At 35.5% G+C, this 20349-nt stretch overlaps 1 protein-coding gene across 4 annotated transcripts in view; it reads left to right on the plus strand.

The window, feature by feature from the left end:
- LOC101897882 (innexin shaking-B) overlaps positions 1-20349 on the plus strand; it is a 703106-nt gene that overhangs the window by 653640 nt on the left and 29117 nt on the right. Inside the window, exon 1 of one of the 4 annotated variants that reach the window (XM_059120858.1) lies at positions 3867-4764. The exons of 1 other annotated variant lie outside the window; for it this stretch is intronic. The gene's annotated coding sequence lies outside the window, so the exon portion shown is untranslated. Of the gene's footprint in view, positions 1-3866; positions 4765-20349 lie in introns of those variants that run through there. 2 more of the 4 variants (XM_059120859.1, XM_059120860.1) reach the window with 2 other exon arrangements.

Here is a 20349-nt window from a genome sequence, read left to right on the forward strand (position 1 = left end):
GCACTGAAAGCTGCCATTATTTGTATGAGACCAATATGGTGTGATGACTTCTCCAAAAAATCCTACAGGCTTGTATAATGCATTGAGGTCTATTGTCTATAAATACTATTCAAGTAAATTTTGGCCACCTATTTTTCCAATATTTCTACCCAGCAACTACGTCACTGGTCAAATTTAAACCAACTTTTTCATTTCTATCAAAGTGAAATACACTTGTTTATTCGCTTCACTTTTGTTGGCATTCCAGTTGGTTACTACCACATAAACGCCACAGTCATAATATATGAGTATGACAATATTGCATTGTTGTATAAGCAAATGTATGTGTATTGTTTACTAAAAACACACACACACATTGAACGGATAGTGTCACAAAAGATACAGACACAGACACCACGGGACAAGGGACAACAAAGCTATTAACAACTATAATAACAACAAATAACTAACAGAAGATACAATACAACAGTAAAAGAGAGTAGTGGCAGCAGCAGCAGCCATGCAGCGACATACAACATTTTTACAGCTTTCAACGGGAAAAACAGACGCCACAGTGGGTTACTAAAAACAAAATTAAAAAAAAAAAACAAGTAAAAAAGCAGTTAGTTCGATCGGATCGAACTTTGAATAACCTCGATCATTTGGAACGAATTTGGAAATTTTCAAAAAAAGAAAACAGTTAAAATTTATTATCTTAAAAATACCGAATATATCGCCGTTTTATTGTGGTTTATACGAAGACTTGGAGTTGCATAGGCAACTTTTGTCATAGGCGTCGGTGAATAATTTAGCAAAAATCATTAAAATACCGAACAGGGGAACTATATGAGGGCTATACGAAGAATTGTACCTGCATAGATTTTCTGCCATAGACTGTAGTACCTATTAGGAAAATATGCAATTTTAAGCAATTCCGGAGGAGGAGTTTTCGATATCGTGGACCTATATAGACAATATTCTTCTAGGGGATAAAGTACTCAGAAGGAACTCCTTGTTTGGAATTCAGACAATCCCTTTGAAAAAAAAAATTGCTACAATCATCAAAAAACAGAATATTGGGGGGTACCGTTATATGGGGACAATATGATATTGTGGACCTATATAGCCCATATTCCCATAGCAAAATATTGATTCGTGCAACATTTTAGCGTCATATCTTATTTCTTGTTCACTCTAGACATATAGAGAATTTTCATAGAATTTTGTGCCGACCAAGAATATATATACTTTGTTAGATCTAAAATTATTATTTCGTCGTGGAATGAGGGTATAACAGCTATAATGACGCGAAAGCAGAAGGGGAGGTGTGTTATAGCTTTAACACTATTATACCCTACTACACTCCGTGCAGAGCCTCTCGTAATGAGTAAATGTATCATTGCATTGGACATGAAGCAAATCATACCGACTTTATTATCGCGCATTTTATAGCTTTAGTACGGCTTAAATTTATATTCGGATGGATCATTATATGGGAGTTATATTTTAACCCAGGACATGGGATCCAAACATTTCCAATAGAAGATATACTCTCAATCTTCAAAAATAATTTTAAACCACAATTGCAAACATAGAAAAGATTTCTGTTAATAAAAGGAATACAAAAGAACTCCAGTTTACTTAACAACTGCAGGAGCTCTTCTATCTTTTTAATCCTTAGGAGACCCATAGAAAATCTTTAAAAAAAATTTGCTCCTAAGACCGTTGACATTTCTTTGATGGAAAATACTACCAGAAGATCTTTGGTTCTTAGAAGGCCTCTCATTGCCTTACTTATATCTTTAAATGGAATTTTTTCTTTGGTAGACCTATAAACGTTCTTCTATACGTGGGTCACCTATAGAGGTCTATTAGATGGCCCTTTTGTCAACACAAGACCTATTAATACCTATAATTGCCTATTTATACCTATAAATGGTCCATTAAAGAATAATATGGAATATTATATTATAGGTTTAAAGACTATCCATTACAAGGAAAGTGGGAGGTCACCCAAAGACCTTAAAAAGTTTTTGTAGGGGGAAGGTCTTTATAAGGAATTCTATATTTTTACTAATTATAAAAGACCTACTGGACATCGTTTCTCTGCGGAAGATCCATAGGAACACTTTTACTCTCAGAACTTAATACTGTCTTCTTTTAACAGAACATCTTTAGAAGAAATCATTCTATCTATAGAAGATCGTCTATTTTTATACCCTACACCACATAGTGGTAAGTGGATCAGATGTAGATACAGCTCCCATATGTATCTTCAGCCGACTTCGGGTTGATTGTGCACTAAACGGCCAATATAAGTCCAAATAACTTGAATTTTTGTACATCCTACCGAATTCAGTCTAAAAGCAAGTACATCAAATTCAAATCGGTTCAGATATAGCTATAGCTTAATATATATGTTTCATCCGATTTGGTCTTTAAGTCCCTCACATTCGTAATGTGCACCCGAAAAAATGATATTTGGTTCTAGATATCAGATACAGTCCAGAACTACATCTGTCAAATTGTAGCTCCCATATATATGTTTAATCAGATTTGGTTTTTGAGTCCCTCACATTCGTAATATGCACTCGACAACAATGATATTTGGTACCAGATATCTTTAAGATCTCGGAAATAACTTTGCCAAATTTTATCGAGATCGGCTAAGATTTGAATATAGGTCCCATATATTCGCTTAATCCGATTTCAGGTTAATTGTGCAAATAATATCTGATATGAGCCCAAATGAAGTGAATTTCGGGAAGTACGTTTCCATTTGGTGGAACTCGGTTCCGATATATATATTTTTATAATATAAACCTTCTCGAAATAATATCATGCCCTCTATAGCAATGTTATTTTGTATAAAAATAAAGACGTCTCCGTAACATTTAGTGAAAATCGATTCAGAACTACTACTCTGAAGCAAATGTTGATAGGTGGAATGATCTACTTCAAAAAAAAATATTTTATTACGGGAGCTAATATCATATAGTCGGCCCCGCCCGACTTTTGACTTTTCCTTACTCGTTTTATAAGTGTGGAGCACTCTCAGGTGAATGATAATCACACACACTTCTTGCCTACCCCCAAAAAATCAACTTTACTAAATATTGCAAAGCTAGAGCACATTTTCATGTAAGAACTCGCCGAATTGTGTAAGTCCTAGTCCTTTCAAAGAATTTTCAACCCACTGTGTTCCATGTAAATAGTTTTTTGTTACCACAAAGTGTTAAAATACTGTATCAACTTCAGGCAAAGAGAAAGAAATATCCTGCTCTCTAACCATCCATCTATTTAACCAAACGCAGAGCCACCGGTCGGTCACCAATCACCCAAACAGGCAGCCAACCAGCCAGCCAGCTAACAATACAAAGGAAAAATGCATATTTGGCCAGCTGAGGGAGAACGAGATATGGTGACAACAACGAAGACAAATCATTTATATTTTAAACGCATAACAAACCGGAAGTGGAATCGCGTGTGGCGGCTACTTGAGTATATATGTGTGCGAATGATAGCGGAAAATCCAAAGAAAACAGAAACAACAGTAATGCCAAGTTTTCGTATTAATTTCCACCAAACATTTTTAAGAGAGAGATCATACAAGGCGAGAGTGCAATCGTAAACGTTCCTCCTTCAAACGCCAAAGAAAATCATGAGTAACTAATTAACAGACACTACCGAACCAAAAACAATGATGGCCAACAGAGCATTACAACCGAAGCGAAAGAGTGGAAACATATTTGACGATTTTCCCATGTTGTTCAATATTCAAATGGGAGAACAATATGGCCTGCTCATTTTCCGCCTGATGCTTTACTATTTTGGGCTGAGATGATTTAGCCATTGGTTGTTCAGCGATAGTCTTTGATTTGGCGGCATTGTGAACGGGCGTCTGGTCTGCTCTGCTCTAGTCGGGTCTTTCGAACTTGTTGTTTGGCTTTTGGTGTGATTTGCCTCTTAGGCAGCCGCGTATAATGTTTGTGTTTGGAAGTTACGGCATTTTATGGACTTAAGTGGAACTGTGAAATGTTATAAAGTGCACAAACTCGACGTGTTCCGTTTGGAAAATATAAAATAAAAAATGAATTGAAAACATAATGCACATATGAGGCTGATATATCCAGACGATTTTCCTCTTAATAGCGTACAACAACAACAAGCACAAGTCACACAAAATACAACAAGAAAAAAATTAAAGAAAAAAAATCATTCCTATAGACAGACCTACTAAAAAAGCGTACAACAAATTATAGGCCAGACGTCGAAGGTGTATGTACACACGGTTGCGGGTACATACACACACACGCACACTCAAGATCGGGTCGATCGTGAATTTTCTTGTTAGTTTTTCTCTACCAACCAACACTAACACCAACAACAACAACAATTCATATTTTTGTGTACCAATACAATGCCATAGAATGTTGTTGCCGCATGAAAAGTTCGTTTCAGCTGCTTTACGGAAACATTGTTTGTTGTGTGCGTTCGGCTGTTTTGTGCGTGCCTTTTTTTCGTCCATTTCGAATGAATGCTACAAAATGCGGGAGTGTAATTATCGAAAATCAATTTCTTGTACGAAAATTGCTCCAAAAAATTATAATGTTGTTTCCATTCACACTTAAATCGTCGGGGGAAAAATGTAAAGTTTTCTATTAATGGCGGCGATGCCCTGAAAATAATGTAAAATGAGTTTAATCGAAATTGTATGTATGTTCGACTGAAGAAGCAGCAGAACGAGAAGGAGAAAAATAATAAAAAACATCAACATTAAATTGTGTAAGACGGTTTTTCTATTCCGATTTCCATGCACATGCATGTGTGGAAAAAGAAAAAGAGTGCATCGTAAAAATCTTAAAAGAAATGAAAATCGTTTCTTTTGGCATTTTATGTTTTGTTGTGTGAAATAGGAATTTAATTATTGAAAACTAAAAAAATGACAAATAAAAAACATTTTGGTGTTAAGCAAAATATTGAAAATATTGGACACATTTCATATGTCTTTGTGGGAAATTTTTCTTTCGGGAAAATATTAAAAATTACTAGAATTACTAGCTATGACTTCCAACATATGGTAACATTTAAGTAGTATTGTGAAATATTTCCGATTACAAAAAATTTTTACTAATACCAATTTGTTGCTATACTGCTGAAATAGTAATTCTATTAAACTTCATATTTTCACGGACGAACTGAACCGATATTCATCAAAATCCTTCTTATTCGAGCTGATATTGCACTTTTTAGGCACAATAAACGTGAAATCGAATGAAGATGTGTACAGGAGCTATATCCAAATCTAAACTGATCTATATAAAATGGATCAAAGTTATTTCTATGCTGTATCTGATAGCTGGGACTAAATATTGTTGCTGTGGAGAGGATTTTACGGGTGTGAGGGACATAAATACAAAACCGGATGACACACATATATGTGGGACCTATAGCTATATCTAAATCGGTTTCCAACTAATTTGATACACTTTCGTCCAGGCTAAATTCATTCATATGTGCCAAAATTCATTCAATTCGGACCTATTGTAACCATTTTGTTCGCTATAAACATGAAATCAAGTAATGATATATATATGGGAGCTATACACAAATCTGAAACGATCTCGATAAAATTTGGTAAAGGTATTTATGAGCTATGTTTGATATATTTTCCCGAATGTAGATGTTTCGGAGTGTATATTACGGCTGTGGAGGAAAAAAATAACAAATCTAATGATTAATACAGGGTTGTCCATATTCGACGGACCCATCTGGCAACGCCATAACTTTTGACAGAGATGTCGCATCGCTTAATGATATACCGCGTTTGAAGCGTCAGTCCAAGCAGATTTTTACCATGAACCAATACGCGCCACGCGAGCGCTCTGAAATAGTTGAAATTTACATTCAACAGAAGAAGTCAATTGTGAAAACTCAACGTGCTTTTAAAACATTAAAAAATGTGATAAGTGCGCCTTCTAAGAACACCATTAAGCGTTTATACGAAACATTTTCGACTGGTAAGGCTCTTTCTGATCCGAAGAGGCCATATAAAAGTCGACCAAGGCGATCGGCCGAGAATATCGCTGCCGTACGAGCCACTGTTTAGAGGTCCCCAAGAACATCCCAAAAACGCCGTTCTCAGCAGTTGGGCATGGCTCGGTCCACTTTACAATGGGTTATTCGCATTGATTTGCATTTGTTCCCGTACAAAATTCAATTGACGCAAAGAATGTTGCCTGCGGACAAGCCTCGTCGATTGGAATGGGCCCAAAGAGTCATGGGTCCGACGAATATGGGCAACCCTGTATATATGAAAGCTATGGGCATATCACAACCGATTTTCACCAAATTTGACTTACTTATTCGTATGCTTAATTTGTTCCGAATTCCATCTTATTTGGACCAATATTATACATTTGGGGCACAAAAATAGGCGAATCGGACGAAGATCTTTATAGGAGCTATATTTAAATTTTGAACGAATTTCTGAAATTGTAATAATTGTCAATTTCACCTCGACCTGTATTTCAAATGTTACCTGTACTGTACAAAAATACATGAATATGCAGACGGACGGGCATGCATGAATCGACTCAGAATGTAATTCTATGGAGATGATTAAAAAGAAGTATGGGTCTGTCTCGTTTCCTTCTCCATGTTACAAGCAAAAATGTAATACTCTGACCACAGGGTGGTGTAGGGTGTAAAGACTGCGGTATAATATCGAATTTGAATGCCAGTTAGTCTTTATTTTTTCTTTTTTTTAAATAGCTAAGATATTTTTGCATGGGTGGGGGGGGGGGTGTATTGTAGCACTACACGGAACCTATGACTATTTTGTCAGAGCTATAAGAACCTGCAGGGACCATATTTTCCATATTCCTTCCTCTCCTAAGTCTAATGTAAATACAGGGTGAGATAAAAAATTGCAAGAAAGTCGAACTCCATAATTTTTACATTTTGTTTAATTTTATCGAATGAAAGCAAAACAATGTCGGAAATAGCATCAAATTGTAGGATATGTTTAGATTTGTTCGAATTGGTCGTTATGGAATTATGGCCTTTAAACGGCCAATGAAACCGCTGCCCGAATGTTACTCTGCAGTATTTTGGGCCATTCCCGCCGAAGCCCTTGCTAAAGGCGATCGACAGTTTAGTATTTTTTAGTGCCAATCTTGCTTTCAAAAATACTCCAGACACAATAGTCCAACGGATTGGTATCCGGAGATTTTGGTGACCTTTGTGCGCTGAAAATGAAGCGAGGAACCTCATTTTATAACCATTCTTGGGTGGCGCGTGCTAAGTGCAATGGTGCTCAGTCCTGTTGAAATGTCCAAGGTCTGCAGCCAAAACATTTGCGTGCCGAAGGCTTTAATACCACCCTCCAGAATATTTTCGCGATAATATTCGGCATTTATTCTGATGCCACGGTCGATTAATACGAGCGGAGAGCGTCCATCGGCTGTTATGGCGGCCCACGCCATCATCATGGCCGGTGCTTGAGTTCTGGTGGCCAACCGTAGGAGCACATTTTCAGCTGACTTCTTTGGCAAGTAAACACGATCATTTTGTTTGTTTACAAACTGCTGGACAATGAATGTTTTCTCATCGAAGAAAACCAAATTCGGCAGTTCACCACTTTCGGCCAAGCCAAGCAACTCTTTAACTCTTTTGAGTCTGTTTTCTTTCTGTTGTGGTGTAAGTTCTTGCACTTTTTGGAAATTTCAATGGCTTTATTTTTCAATATTTGCCAATGGAATATTGCGATATGTTCAGCTCACGAGCCATTTTTCGGTCACTGCGACGCGGGTTTCGATCAAGTCGCTTCTTTCCTTTGAACCATTTCTGCTGATGATGTTGTTTTCTTCCGTCCACTTCCTTGACGTCGAGCAACGCTACCAGTATCACGGTAACGAGCGACAAATAATGTATTCACATTAAAATGCTGGAGTGCATTAACGATAGCCACTTGTGGTTTTTCAGCCAAATAAAAAGAAATCACACTATTACGCTTGAATTAAATCCCGGATAACATTTTTTCTGGAAAATTTCTCACCAAAATTCTTTTGTACGCTTGTAAACAATGTAATGAGCTGTCACTGGAATAATTTTAACAGCTGTCGGACGAGAGGCTTTGAAATGACAGCAGTCAGAAGTTGGTTGCAGATTTTTCGTATCACCCAGTATTCTTAAAATTAATGCCTTCCAAGGAATTTTAATCCAAACATTTCAAAAATGTTGAATTGTGATTCCCCTCTATTTAGATAGCTTAGGGATATAAACTTCCGAAATGCTTTTTTAGCTCTACTTTCATAATCTGCTCGATTTTTTCTGTTATTATTTCCATTTTTGGAGCTTATGACAACTCATAATATACGATAATACGGTATAGAGACATACACTTTTTCTGGTGCCTTAACATGGCATCTTTTTATTCATTTGTAACATTTTCTCCTTTAATCAAAAAGTTCCTCTTAATTTTATTCACCCTATCCGCCAATTAGAATCATGTAGTGCATCATTTGTATCTTTCAACCCTTCCATATTTTTTTGGTGCACTTCTTGAGACTACTGTTTACTCGATATTTGTGTACACTATTCTGACTCACTATGGGTTAAGGTTTATGGTCATGTCCATCATCAGCTGAAGGTGTGAATATTTTCAAGATATTAATTTCGTGCACGCATGCTGCTGCGGTAGCTCCTCATTGCTCTTATCAATTCAACCCAATTTCTAAAGAGGTTTATTATTAACACAAACATATGTGCATGGGATGCACTCATGTACACATACACATATGTGATATTTTAAAAACAGAACCACAACAATAATAATTTCCTCAATAATTGTTAACAAATTGTGTCTCATGTTTTTGTGGGTTGTGGTTGTATGGTTGGCAGAGCAAATTATGATAAATATGATGGGGAAAATTATTTCCTCGTTTTTTTTTTTAATTTTTTGTGAAAAATTTTGTTTTTTGAGCTCATTTCAGGAAAAGACCATTAGTCACCATCATATGTCTTATCATTAAGTGGCTGTTTATTGCTATATACAACTCATTGTAGAAAATATTAAAAACAATGAAAAATGTTAAAAATATATATACATTTTTGTGCTACTTTGTTTATGGCATTTTGACCATAATTCGAGGTTTTCCCCATGTATGAATAAATGCGATAAGAAAAAAAATGTATTTTCTCAAGTGATATGGATTTTGTTCTTTGATTTTTTTTTCTGAAATTCACTTTTGAATATTTCAATTGATTGCAATCGAATTCAGAAATTGCATATAATTTGTTGTTCAAAAACATTTCTGTAATAGAAAATTATAAAATATTTTTCCAATATCAATTGAAAATTGCTATTAAACAGACCACTTTATTAATGGTTGTATACGAAGTAATTTTCAAATATTTGTTTTAAAATTGTGCACATTTCATGGCAGTACAAAATTTAGACATTGACTTTGAAAGTTCGACACTGAATTGGTTATTATTATTATTAATAACAATTTTTATTTTTTTTTTTTTAAATGAAGGTTAAAGGAATGCTGTTGCAAGACTAACGAGATATATTCAAATTTGAATTTTCAAAAGTGCAGACTTTAATTTGCATTGGCAGCGGTCACGTATTAAGGAACATGTCTGTTACCATACTTGCTTTGACCAAAAAATCTCGCATAAATGAAAATAGATTCTAGTCCAATATTGATGAATTTTGATGCGTTTCTACATCAGGATAATTCAAAATACCAAAATTTGGCGAAATGAAATGGGTTTTACCCATTTTAGGGACTATACCAACAAGTGGTACATTTTTTTAAACCAATGATCCCAGAAGTAATCCACAGCTTTCTATAGCTTTCCAAAGCTATATAAAATGTTGCGCAATATATCTCAAGCTATTGGACCCCTCTCTATATAGCAAGGACAACATAAAGACCTTATAATAGTTTGGTTTAAGAACCCGAAACTCTTTGGGGTTTTGATCTACAAAGCGAGTACTATCAATCCCAATAAGAATTTTCCACAGTCAGACTAGATATAGGACAGTGAAATTATAAGAACATTTTCTGCAAATTCAGAAAAGGAGCTTAATTTTTTCCGAAAATAATAATGGTTTTTATAAACCAAAATAAATGTTATATTTTCATGGTACATATTGAAAATTCGAATTTTATTTATTCGGAGACTCACATTGAAATTTGATCCACAATATTTCTCCCTTTGATACTATCCCCAGAAAATTAAGTAATATGGGAGATTTTGACTTAAAATTGAAACATGTTAACTCAGCTGTAAAAAGGGTTAAAACATAAATTTCACTTGTAAGGCAAACATTTCAATTTTTTTTTCAAACTATTTAACCTGGATATATGAATTATTCTGCGATATATAGCGAAATTTTGTACGGAATATTGCTTCCATTGACGCTTTCTAACTGCACAAGATTTTATGTTATTTTCATACATCAAATCGGAAAAAGAAAGAGGAAATTTTTTATAAAAAAATGGAAATATTTTCTATTGTTTTTGGCAAATTAGTAAACACTAACTCCTGGCTTATGATGTCTTCTAGGACATATAGTTGATTGTTATAAATAATAAATTTGTAGAAATTTGATAAGATGGTGTGAGAGGTGCGAATTATCAAGTGGCCGCTACTTCGTCATCGAAAATTCCACAGTTCGTGCTAAGCCTTTTTAAACAAAGTTTTCAGACTTTAAAGGTTGTATAAATTATTCAATTTTTTTTCTTTTCAGAATTTTAGCCCTGTTCCTAATCCCAATACCAAATATAGTAATATTTAGTACGCATCAAAAATTTTCCATTTGGTGAAATTCGGTGCGGTATATCTATTTCTCCAATAAATATTTTTAATGTTATTTGGTACCAACCTCAAATTAGTTGAAAATCGATACAGGGTGACATAAAAAAACTGCAACAAAGTCAAACGTCATAATTTTTACTTTTTTTAAATTTTATTGAATGAAAGCAAAAAATGTCGGAAATAGTATTAAATTTTAGAATTAGTTTTGATTTGTTTAAATTAGTCACCTTCGGCTCGAATTATGGCCTTCAAACGGCCAATGAAACTGTCACACGCTGCCCGAATACTGCTCTGCGGTATTTTGGCCCATTCCCGGCGATGCGCTTGCTTGAGGTGATCGACACGTTGGTATTTTTTAGTGTCAACCTTGCTTTCCAAAATACTCCAGGCACAATAGTCCAACGGATTGTTATCCGGAGATTTTGGTGGCCATTGTGCGCTGGAAATGAAGTGAGGAACCTCATATTGTAACCAATCTTGGGTGGCGCGTGCTGAGTGCGATGGTGCTGAATTCTGTTGGAATGTCCAATGTCTGTGGCTAAATTTTTGCGTGCCCAAGGCTTAAATACACCCTCCAGAATATTTTCGCGATAATATTCGGCATATATTCTTATGCCACGGTCGATAAATACTACCGGAGAGCGACCATCGGCTTTTATGACGGTCCACAACATCACCATGGCCTAAGCTTGAGTTCTGGTGGCCAACCGAAGGTGCACATTTTCAGCTCACCTCTTTGGCAAGAAAACAAGATCATATTGTTTGTTTACAAACTGCTGGACAGCGAATGTTTTCTCATCGGAGAAACCTAAATTCGGCAGTTCACCACTTTCGGTCAAGCGAAGCATCTCTTTAGCTCTTTTGAGTCTATTTTTTCTGTTGCGTTCAAAGTTCTTGCACTTTTTGGAATTTCAATGGCTTCACGCCGTGCTCATTTCTCAATATTTGCCGAATGGAATATTGCGGTATGTTCAGCTCAGCTCGCAGCGACAGCGACGCGGGTTCCGATCAAGTTGCTTTTTTACTTTTGGAACCATTTCTGCCGATTTTGCTGTTTTCTTCCGTCGACTTCCTTTACGTCGGGCTACGCTACCAGTATCACGGTAATCAGCGATGGTACAATGCACAAAAGATTTATTAGCTTTTTGATGCTGGGGTGCTCTAACGATACCCACTTGTGTTTTTCCAGCCAAATATAAAGAAATCGCACTATCACGCTTGAATTCCATCACGAATAACTTTTTTTCTGGAAAATTCTCACCAAAATGCTTTAGTACGCTTGTAAACAATATAGTGAGCTGTCACTGAAATAATTTTAACAGCTGTCTTACAAGTGGCTTAGAAATGACATCAGTTTGAAGTTGGTTGCAGTTTTTCCATTTTACCCTGTATATGTTTTATTCGATTGTATGCTAAAGTCTGTTCATGCGTAATATACACTCCTCAACAATGATATATGATACCGAACATCAGATACATCTCAAAAATTTTTATCGATATCGATTCCGATTTTTGTATACCTTCGATATACATTTTCATCCTATTATATACATATTCACCATATATTGTGGCTACTCTAAAGCCATGATACGCACTTAAATAAGGTTCATATATATTTTTTTTGTTACGGGAGACCTTCTTTATATGCATAGTGGTGTAGGGTATCACGTAGTTGGCCCCGCTCGATATTTGACCTTTCCAACGTACAAGGTTGCCCATATTCAATGGACCCATGGGCCCATTCCAATCGACGAGGCTTGTCCGCAGGCAACATTCTTTGCGTCAATTGAATTTTGTACGGGAACAAATGCAAATCAATGCGAATAATCCGTTGTAAAGAGGACCGAGCCATGCCCAACTGCTGAGAACGGCGTTTTTGGTATGTTCTTGGGGACCTCTAAACACTGGCTCGTACGGCAGCGATATTCTCGGCCGATCGCCTTGGTCGACTTTTATATGGCCTCTTCGGATCAGAAAGAGCCTTACCAGTCGAAAATTTTTCGTATAAACGCTTAATGGTGTTCTTAGAAGGCGCACTTCTCACATTTTTTAATGTTTTAAAAGCACGCTGAGTTTTCACAATTGACTTCTTCTGTTGAATGTAAATTTCAACGATTTCAGAGCGCTCGCGTGGCGTGTATTGGTTCATGGTAAAAATCTGCTTGGACTGACGCTTCAAACGCGGTATGTCATTAAGCGATGTGACATCTCTGTCAAAAGTTATGGCGTTGCCAGATGGGTCCGTAGAATATGGGCAACCCTGTATGTAAATTCGTTGGAAAAATCGATGCTGATTATGAAATTCAATATCTTGAGTTGACTAAATTAATTAATATTTCTCAGTTTTTATTGGAGAATTTCGCTGGCATGAAATGTAATGGTATTTTTTTTTTTGTAAAAAGTTCTCCACTCCCTAATGTACATTACGATTAATTTTCATATTTTCGAAAAATAATAAAAAAATGTGTCAATAGAAAATGGGAAATATTTGAATCTTGCCACATGTTTCTGTTGAGCTCCCAGTAATAGTAGCTTTCACACACAAAAAACGCGTCATTTGGCGCGTGTTTCATAGCGCATTTTACGAAAAAACGCCAAGCTGAACAGATGCACATAGAGCTCAAATACCTACCATATGTATGATAATAGGGCAACGGTGCGTGCTTGCCTGAAATGTTTGTGTTTAAACAATATTTTAATTGAAAGCATTGACTTTTGGTATAAATTTTGGAAGCGAAAAAAAAAATAATTCAATTTGTACACACACACCGACATACGCACACGTGCATAGAACGAAATATGTATGTTTGTTTGACTATTTTTTGTTTGTTTGCTCCATATATGCAAGAAGAAGGAAGATCTTGTGCCGTCTTCACATTGAGGCCGGCGGGCAGTCGGCCAGTCACTCAGCCGGTGGCAACAACGGCAGTCTGTAAACTCACCGATACCCATTGAACATCATTGAAAAATGTATGAAAACGAATTTATTTACTCGATGGGAGTGAATTGTACGAATTTATCTGAATTGTTGTTTTTTTTTTTTTTTTTGTGTTTGTGATTTGTGTTTTGGATATTTCGCTCAATTTTGGAATGATCTTTTTTGGATTTTCGTTGGTTCATTTATGTAGTTCTTTGCTCTTTTTGTTTATTGAAATTAAGTTTTTTTTCTGTTCATTTGGTGGCAAGAAGAAATTGCTTGGGTGTTGGGAATGTTTTAATTTTTTTTTTTTTTGGATAGTTCAAAATTATTTTGTATCTGGAATTGTTGTTTTAAAAAAATCTATTTTTAGAATTTTTCATTGTTTAGCTCTTATGGTATATAATTTTTTTTTGTTTTGTTAGTATTCGGGGGAAATATGTTTGAGAAACATGTCTATTTACTAAAAAAATGTCGATTTCTTTACTGCACAGTGTCTAGAATATATTTGTCTGAAAACTAAAATTGTAAGTGTCGTAGAATAAAAAAATCAGAATCTGCTAATAAACTTCAGAAGTAAAAAAAAATCAAAAAATCTTCAAGGAGGGAGAATTGAAATGAAAAAAAGTATCAGACGGTTTTTCCGACAGCTGTATGCCTCCAGCCATTGTTAGATTATTTAAATATATTTTGACTTCTGTTATGATTATTCAAACTATTGACCCCCTATGGAGTAGGTTCCGAAGGAATGACCCAGTATTGCCCATTTGATATCAGATCTAGATAAATATGATATAAATATTGCGACGTGCCAGGTTTGGACTATATTGTCCACCTTTCCTTCCTAAGCTGAGATGATTATGGAGTTTGTGATAAAATTAGATATAAATGTACGATTTTCTGCCGGTACAATTTTATTCATCTATATTAGATGAAGTATGAAAATGGATACTTTGGTCCACTATACCTGGTATTAAATGCATATTTTAACATTTTCTTTAAATTATCATACATAATTATACCTTACACCACATAGTGGTAAGGGTATTATGTCTTTGTGCATTTGTTTGTAACATGGAGAAGGAAACGAGATAGACCCATAATTCCTTTTGGTGATGAGCATAGAATCACATTATGAGTCGATTTAAGTATGTTCGTCCGTCTGTCTGTCCATGTATTTTTGTAAACAAAATGCAGATCGCATTTATTATTCGATTGAGATGAAATTTTGGAAATAACATTTGTTTGGCTCAAGGCCTATTGAAATTTGGGAAAATCGGTCCAAATTTAGATATTGCTCCCATATATATCTTCCTCACATTCGTAATATACATCCCACAAATTGATATTTAGTACCAGATATTAGATTCAGCCCTGCAATACATGATTCAAATTTTATAAAGATCGGTTCCGATTTGGATACAGCTCCCCTATATATGTTCATCCGATTTTAGGTTTCTTGTGCGCCAAATGGCTAACATCAGCCCAAAGTGAGTGAAATGTTGCACTTCCAAGTGAATTCATTCAAGAAGTTAATACTTAAAAATTGGTGAAAATCGCTTCAGATATAGCTATAGCTTCCATATATATGTTTCATCCGATTTGGTGTTTAAATCTCCAACTTTCGGATATGCACTCTACCAAAATCATATTTTGTACCAGATATCTCATAGAGCTCAGAAATGCCCAATATAAACCTTTTTTTACGAGAGCTCTACTAAATATGCATAGTGGTGTAGGGTATCATATACCGCTAGACTTTTGAGCTTTCCTTATTGGGTTTTTTATTAGGTTTCTGGTTGACGGAAATCTTTAGATGTAGCAAGTTGTAAAGAATCGCTGATTTATTTCGTAAATTATGACAGATAAAATTATTTAAAATTGTGACACTTTGTGGGTGGGGTACCAGAAGGGGTTCGCAGATATATATCATCTTCACAACAGATCTTATGTTAGTAAAATGTTTGTATGTGTGAAATTTGAAGAGAGTTGAATGCTTATTTCACTTTCTTTGAGTGTTTTGAACCCCATGTGGGAGAGGTACCAGAAGAAATGGTCCGATCTCTACCATCTTTATAACATATCTTGTGTAAATGAAAATATTGAGATGTATCAAGTCTGAAACGGAAGTTAAAATCACGTTTTATCATCTTCAAGATTTTTCCAAATTTTGACCCTTTGTGGGGGAGTTACCACAAGGAGTGGACCGATATATCCCAACTTCACAGCAGATCATGTATTAGTAGAAAGAATGGGATGTGTGAAATATGAAGAGAACCGGATGCTTATTTCGGATTGTGTAATCGCTTTGGTTATTGAAAACTTTGACCCTTTGTGGGGAAGGTACCAGAAGGAATGGTCTGATCTCTACCTTCTTTATAATAGATCTTGTGTTGATAGAAAAATTGAGATGTGTCAAGTCTGAATGAAATCGAATGTTAATTTGGTGTTTTATAAGGTTCATGGAAATATCAAATCTTGATCCTTTATGGGGAAGGTACCCGAAGGCGTGGACCGATATATTCCATCCTCACACCAGACCTTGGGTTAATAAAAGTATTGTGATGTGTTTATTTTATAACAACTATAAGTCTTTAAAATGTCGAGCTGTTGTGTGCGAGGTACTTTATGGAGTCGACCGATAGTGTTCATTTTCTCACCTGACCTGATTCAAATATTAAGATCTGCAAAGTTGTAGAAAAATTCAGATTATCCTTCCTCTTTCTGTGCAGTAAATTATTTTTTTATTTTGAAAATTTTGACGTGTATTGTAGGTGCAAGAAGGAGTGAACCGATATTGCCAGTCTCCGAACTCAAGCTAAGTTTGATAATAATATTACGATGTACCAAGTTTGGATCAAATCGGGTACTCCCTTTGAGAGTTATCGTGCATACCAACCAGCAGACAGGCAGACTGGCAGACGGACATCGCTGTGTCGACTCCAAATATCCTGAAACGGATTTGGTACAAAGAGACCTAGGGTCTAAAACTGTTATTTCGATGAGGCACGTTTTGGCTAAATGATATATACCTTCAAATGATATATACCCTCTGTAGCCATATAGCTGAGGGTATAAAATAGGATCTGGCAAAAAACCTTGAACGTTATGTCTGTAACATACTATGGTCCTTATGGTCCTCCTTGCGATACCAAATCATAGGTAAAAGTTGTTAAAAGAGCGATTCATGTATACTGAGTATTTTTTTTTTTTTGTAATGTTGCTTTGAAACACTGTGCATTTGTTTATTTTTAATTTTTCGTCCTACAATTTTCACGCTTTCTTTTATCGCCCGGGGGGAATGATGTGTAAATCGATTACATTAATCCATTGGCTACAAAACACACTGTTTAGATATATTTGGCTGTTGTTGTCGAAACTACCACCCGTTTCCGTAAAAAAATAAAATTCCTTAAAAATATTCCTACATAGGATTTGAGTGAATTAAAATCATTTTAATCATGACATTGAACAAGATAATCTAATACAGATAGTTATTTCTTTTTTGATTTGGTTTTTTTCTCATTAAGATATTTTTTTGTAAAAATCCAAATCAATGTCTCTGCGATTAATGAGGTGTTAGCATTTATTTAGTAACACATTAACAACGCAACCAGCTCAGTTAATTATGTATTAATTTTTTATAATAAAAATATTTCCATTATTTTGTGTTTATTTTAAAATATTCCATTCTTTTGAAATGTTCATTCATATACCTAGTGGCAAAGTTATTAATGAGCTGCAAAAAACTATCGATTCATAATCATTAATAATGTGATAATTGTTTTTTTGTGGTCGATTTCCTTTTAAGTGGTGGTGTTATTCTTTCATAATTTTTTTGAAACATTATGGAAAAAATAATTTTGTTTATTTTTTTAACATTATGATTCATTGCGCATTTTAAGGTTAGAGAAAAAAATCATCTTCATGAGAACAAAACGTTATCTTTTGTCCTCTATAATGGAAAAAACTTGAGGGAACATTTATTGAAATTTCGGGTACAATATTTATAAAATATTCAGATCTGGGGGCCTCTATTGGGGTTTTTGGAGCAGTGTTTGTACATAATAAGATCTCACAATAACAAAATTTGGCGACCTTAAATGGAAAATATGATTACAAGGTAGAAATTACATGAAATTGGAGTTTATCCTTAGGGGCCATACCTAAAAGTGGTATGCAAAATATATCTGAAAATACTGAGGTGAATTTGTAAATGCCCAAGGCTATATAAAAATTTAACCAGAAAGGAAAGATCAAAAGCCGGGTGGTGCCAACTATATGATACCCTACACCACTATGCGTATTTAGTACAGCTCCCGTAACATATTGGGAATTTATGTGAATGATACGACTTTGATAAAGATTTTGTTAAAAAATATTTATTGGAGCAATAGATATACCGGACCGAGTTTCATCAAATGGAAAAATTCGGCTGAATACACAAAAGTCTAACAAATTTGGGCTGATATTAAATACAGGATGAGATAAAAAAACTGCAACAAAATCAAACAACATTATTTTTACATTCTTTTTTTTAAATTTCATTGAATGAATGCAAAAAATGAGTTAATATCATCAAATTTTAGAATATGTTTAGATTTGTTCGAATTGGTCGCCTTTGGAACGAATTACGGCCTTCAAACGGCCAATGAAACCGTCACACGCCACATCCAATGTTGCTTTGCGGTATTTTGGCCCATTTCCGGCGAAGCGCTTGCTTGAAGTGATCGGCACTTTGGTATTTTTTAGTTCCAACCTTGCTTTCCAAAATACTCCAGACACAATAGTCCAACGGATTAATGTCCGGAGATTTTGGTGGCCATTTGTGCGTTGGAAATGAAGCGAGAAACCTCATTTTGTAACCATTAATGGGTGGCGCGTGCTAAGTGCGATGGCGCTGAGCTGAGTCCTGTTGGAATACCCAAGGTCTGCGGACAAAATGTTTGTGAGTCAAAGGCTTTAATACACACTTCAGAATATTTTCGCGATAAGATTCGGCATTTATTCTGATGCCACGGTCGATTAAACGAGCGGAGAGCGACCATCGGCTGTTATGAAAGCCCACACCATCACTATGGCCAGCGCTTGAGTTCTGGTGGCCAACCGAAGGTGCACATATTCAGCTGACCTCTTTGGCAAGTAAACACGATCATTTTGTTTTGTTTTGGAATTTCAATGGATTTACCCCGAGCTCATTTTACAATATTTGCCGAATGGAATATGCGGTATGTTCGGCTCACGAGCCATTTTTTTGCTACTGCGACGCGGATTTCGATCAAGTAGCTACTCTACTTTTCGAACCATTTCTGCTGATGTTGCTGTTTTCTTCCCTGCACTTACTTGACATCGTGCTAAGCTACCAGTATCACGGTAACGAGCGATGGTACGAGACTTAAATTATTCATTCACATTTAAATGCTGGAGTGCTCTAACGATATCCACTTGTGGTTTTCCAGCCATAGAAATCACACTTGAATTCCATAGCGAATACTATTTTTCTGGAAAATTCGCACCAAAATGCTTTTGTACGCTTATAAAAAATACAATGAGCTGTCACTGGAATAATTTTAACAGCTGTCGGACGAGTGTCTTAGAAATGAGAGCAGTCTGAAGTTGGTTGCAGTTTTTTCATCTCACCCTGTATATTTTTATCTATCTTACAACCTCGCTGAATTGAGTCAATCAATTGAATGGCGACAATGGTTTGATTTTCTGGAAATTTTGCATGAAGTTTGAGTTAGGGTCAAAATAGAAGCCAATTGTTAGGGGAGATAATAATATAGGGGTTGTGATGGATAAAAAAAAAATTATTTATTTTTTTGAGTCGCTTTATTGGTTACAATTATGGACCGATTGAAGCGTAATATTTTGTATGTTAAGAGTTCAGTACAAGGCAGAAGCCGGATGGAGATCGGAAAGGGACCTTGATTGTACTCTACGCCACACTGTATTACAGGGTATTTTGTCTTTGTGCATTTGTTTGTAACATGAGCACCTAATAGTTAATATCACCTTAAATTGGATGGATTTTTGCACATTCACATTAGTTACCAATATAAAGGTTTATTTGCTATGGGTAGCTCCACTAAATATGCCTAGAGGTGTATGGTATTTTCAAGTCGGACCCACCAGACTTTTGTCATTTCTTTACTGGTTTTAGCTTGAAAAAAAATAAAAATTCGAATTCAACGGCCAACTCCTATAAACACGACAAAAAGAGTAAATATAAGGCAATTGCCACATAATTTTGCGTGATCGCCCGCCCGGTTGTAGCCTTTGTTTACTTGTTTTATGGAAGGGGAACGCTGACAATTCTATTCTTTACTTAAATAATGATTAAGGTACCAACATCTATTCCATGAAAGTAACACGTTTAGGAATTTGGTATCTTTGACCGAATCCATTTCAGAACATTTGAATTCGGACAACAGGTGCCCACGACAAGTCTTTTATTAGGCAAAAGAGATATTCCATATATAGACATTGTAATATTTCAATAAGATTTAGATCAAGCGTGAAAATCTACAATAATGGCTTACTCTTCTTGTACCTCCTGTTAAAAGGTCAACATTTTTAATAATATAAACAGTTTCTTATACCGTGAAATCAGTGTCTGA

This window comes from Musca domestica, unplaced genomic scaffold, assembly GCF_030504385.1.
Source record: "Musca domestica strain aabys unplaced genomic scaffold, Musca_domestica.polishedcontigs.V.1.1 18, whole genome shotgun sequence".
NCBI classification, from domain to species: domain Eukaryota; kingdom Metazoa; phylum Arthropoda; class Insecta; order Diptera; family Muscidae; genus Musca; species Musca domestica.